The following is a 4,366-nucleotide window of genomic DNA, read 5'->3' as shown; positions in this document are numbered from 1 at the left end:
TGCGCTGTGTTTTGTGCTTCTTGTGTACCTCTTTTGGGTGCTAATGATTACTTCCTTTTTGTAATACAGCAGGAGCACCGAGGTTGATTTACTTCACTTATTTATTTACTGTACTGCTAGCCTCAATATAAGGCCACAAGCAGGATGGGATTGGCATCAGCAATCATTAAGTCAAATTCCAAGTCTAAGATCAAAGACAGCATTGAAAAGGAAACTATACATGAAATAAACACTCAGTGGCGAAGGTACAATGAACTCTGAAAAACCAAACTACAGTAAGATATCTCAATGAAGTTCAATCAGTGCTTGAAATTTATCACCATCATCTGCTTCTGCCGACTTCTAGGAATGCTTGTAATCCAAGGATTAGATTTTTTTTTGTTTTCTTCAGCTTGAAAGGTACGAAGAAATACACAGGCAAAAAACCATGTTCTTGAACTTCAATCATATTGAGTTGACATCATGAGAACGTTACTAGCATTGCATAAAAACTGATCAAATGATATTTTCAACCTACCTATAGTACAAAAACTGGCATGCACGTTACATTAAACAACTTTGTCATAGAGCTGAATTGAACTAAGACAGCTTTATGATCTGAAATACTACCAGTGCCACTGGACTGGACTTCATCAGGAATGTTGCTTCGTATGAAGAGATCTAAAACAGACATGCTGTTGCTGTGAATACATGAGTAATCTTTGAACAACTGATTCAAATCAAAGCAAAAGGTGCTGTTCATTATGAGAGACATTATTACTACCAGCAGAAAACGGACCAGTCAGTACCCAGAAGACTGAAATTGCTATACAAATTAGGCTTGGTGTTGTTTGCACTGCTGGTAACGTAAGTTTTGAAGCTGTTGCACTTCTTAATTGGGACCTGGCGGTTCGTAAACAGTGTAAACCGCTCTGCAGTGTTAATTACAGTGCACCTTGCAAAGTTGGATCATTCACGCATGCAACTTTCAACACAATGCCCTCTGCTACTGCTGCCCTCATGACCTTCATGACTGCTGCCTTCATTTCTTTACAGTAAAAGCTCATTAATTCGAACTCGAAGGGGACCGGAAAATTGTTCGAATTAAGTGAAGTTCGAATTATCGAATGGGCGCTAGAATGAGCGGTCATTGTGCCCCACCGCGCGGCAGAATCCGAAGCAGTCCCACCTAGACTCGTTATCGTGAGCTAGGCGCTACTACACGTTTGTGGTTGGTGATTCCGAGAATTAAATTCATGCAATCCTAATGGCAAATGAAATAAATTAATCGGCCAGTTATGCATCAGAAAGAAGTACTGGAATGCATTTGCTTAAGCTGCGAGCTTTAGTGCTGGAATATAGGATGCTATTTATGCTCCAAAACATGTTTATTTACGAGGAAGGGTTGTCAAAATTAAATGCAATCAATGATGCGCATTTGCTTGAGTTTCTTCTGGCGAGACTCCATCAGCATCATCTGCAGTTTGCCCAAGAGCTCCAGCGCAACGTCCGAGTTCTCATTGGCTGAGTAGTAGAGTGGTGCAACATCGAGTGCCGACGCTACTTCACATGGACTTGGCGGTGGCATGGTCATCGCTGCAGTTGGACTCATCACTGTCGGGTGTGCTCACCACCTGTGAGCCCTCTGGCGTCTGCTGACAGCATGCTGCCCCAATTATATCGGTGTCACTCGAGGGCTCCAACTTCTCCACATTGCTATCCACATAACTCGTGGCGACAAAAAGCATGACGCCGGCGCCTGAACCGCCATACTGTGTTGATGCTGTGTTGTGTACATCACGTGATCGCGACCCAGCAACCGTGGCACAACGAAAACCTGGAACGGCTTGTGCAGAAGCATCGGCGGCGCAGGTTAGTGCTCCGGCAGTGAAAGCCTGCTTCGGCATGCACTGGAGCGCGGGCTCTGCCAGCCTCGTGAGCTCAGCTTTTTATATCTTTCATTGTTTTACATCTCTAGTAAACTTGCAGCATATTGTACTTGCTATAGTCAACTTCTATCTACAAGGAGTGGTGTCAACCAGGGGCTCCTAGTTCGAATTAACCCTAGCGGATGCCGACTGGTTCGAATTTTTGGGAGTTTTCGCCCATTGAAATACACAGGGCTATTTCGGGTCCCGGGCGTCACTTCGAGTTAATGTAAGTTCTAATTAACGAACCTTTACTTTATTACCTTCATGAGGTAGAATGAGAGCTTCTGGCCTGCACTTAGAAGAGATTGCTACTGTGAAATTCCAGCTTCAAAAGTTTGATGCGGAACGCTTTCGGGCTGCCTGTGTCCAGTCTCGCACACTCGTGCCTTACTAGACATGCTATGCTTGATGATTGGCACATAAGAGACTAAGGATATTAAAGGGCCACAAGTGGGCTGTACCGCACAAGGCGGATTTAAGTTGTTTGACAGCGGAACGAGTTGCCGACCTGTCAACCCCTTTTCCCAAGCACTTTACCCCAGGAAAGCCGAGCACCAGGCCGGGGAATCTTGTAATATTACAAAACAGTGGGTACCCGCTGGGGGGATCAAACCCAGCAACTCACGAATGCGAGCTTAAGTCTGTTGGCCAGCAATGATGAGCGGCAGCATGGCTTTGCCCTTTCAGTGGGATTTGGATGTGATTTTCTTAGTTATTCATGACGCCATTCGAAACTGACCTTGTTTGGCTGGGCTAATGAAGCCTTTCCTGCCTTCCTCGTTGTACTGGGACATCAGCTGAAGACATGCAGTGGCTGCGGCTTGTCCTCAGCTGTTACTGGCACCTGCCAACCTCGTGTTCATGCTAGCAGTTCGCATGACCGTAGGCAACAACGGAAGGTCTTCTCTTGTCGCGGATGAAAGAGCTTATTCCAAAGTGCCACTGCCGGCTTGTCGTTAAAGCGCAGTGTTGTCGGTGTCACTTCTTCCATGAATGAAACCGGCTTGCATGGAAGAAGCCTTCCCAAAGCTTCACCCGCAGCAGCGAACGGTAGTCGACGCTGCAAGCTCCTTTCGAAGACATTGAAGTTGAGTGAGGTGCTGGAAGAAATGTGTTCGGATATTACACCGAGGACTGCATACTACTCGATTTCCACCGTCTTGCCCGCAGGGTGACCACATAAATTAGTTGATGCTCCTAGAATCACCAGAAGAAATAGACATCTGGGCAGAGGAGTTGCCATTCATGAATTCGCCGCGGGCCACGGCACAGTGTTTTATTGTCGTTCTAATGCTGTAGTAAATGAAATTGTATTACATTACATGCCAAAGAATTTATTACATATGTACATCAGATTTGGTCTAATTTCATGCACGAATAGGCAAATAACTTTATTGGCACACCTTCCTAGTATTTGTCTTGTTGCTCGCAGGAGCAATTTCTTAAAAACAAAGCAAAACAATGAAGGTGACATTTCTCCACCAATACCATAATGCCATGTCCCTGCCTGCGTACTAAGCGCACCGTCAACCACACCACCCCTCTCTTGTCAGAATGTATTTGTGACAAGTGTGGTCACTGGAACAAGCCTGTACAGTTCACAAAAACAGCAAAACTCTGAGCATCTCATCATGATTTGATGGGGCGCAAAAGGCATCACAAACTGCAGTGGTGGTGCGACAAGCACTGACAACGAAAGCATGTAAGAATGTGTTTTTGGTGCCAGCACTGTTCACAAGTGCAGCAGGCAGGCAGACATCAGTGTCAAATAAACGCTAACTACTTTGAAAAGAAAAGCGGCACTACGAGCAAGGGCAGAGTTACAGACGACAAGACAAGCTCTTGTCCTTGCTTGTTGCGCTCCTCTTCTCTTCAAAGAAAAATGAACCAGCTAGCTCAGTTCACTAACCCTGCGCACAGCTTTTTTGGCACCTGCTGCGATGACACTCAATGCCACTACCCCCAATATTGATGCTCCCAACCACCCCAACTCTATGCTTCAAGCAGCCTGCTTCCGATCGAAGGGCGAATTCTCCACTGCTTACTCACCGGCTGTGGAAAATGGGGTGTAACTGAAACATGGGCATGTTTGTTGCCCTACTGCTATGTTTGGCATCATTTTTGTCCTGAAGCCGATGTCTAAAACCCAGGTGTCCCTGAGTCTGCCACGTAACGGCGAGGCACAGTTCCCAAAGCAGCAACCTGACACACGCAGTTCTGTCACAAACACAGTGCATCAATTATTCATTTCTTTTTGTTATGAGGAGTTAGTAGTGCTTACAAGTTCTTGTGTTTTAGAGCAAAAGATGCAAGTACATTTATAACCTTGTTCGCAGTGTGAAACTTTTACAGAGAAGAGCTTTGAAGGCCGGCGTGCAGGCTGCATGTCTACACTGCACTCAAGCTGGAACTCAGTTTGGTCCTTAGATAATGGCAGCAAGACCCTTTTTTTTTTC

General features: G+C 45.6%; 1 protein-coding gene across 1 annotated transcript in view; it reads left to right on the top strand.

The window, feature by feature from the left end:
- Positions 1 to 4,366, top strand: part of LOC144115943 (uncharacterized) — a 457,564-nt gene that overhangs the window by 321,204 nt on the left and 131,994 nt on the right. The gene's annotated exons all lie outside the window — the stretch shown is intronic.

This window comes from Amblyomma americanum, chromosome 1 (genome assembly GCF_052857255.1).
Source record: "Amblyomma americanum isolate KBUSLIRL-KWMA chromosome 1, ASM5285725v1, whole genome shotgun sequence".
In the NCBI taxonomy this organism is placed as follows: Eukaryota; Metazoa; Arthropoda; class Arachnida; order Ixodida; family Ixodidae; genus Amblyomma; species Amblyomma americanum.
Note: the sequence above shows the minus strand (reverse complement) of the source record. Positions and strands in the feature narration are given on the sequence as shown.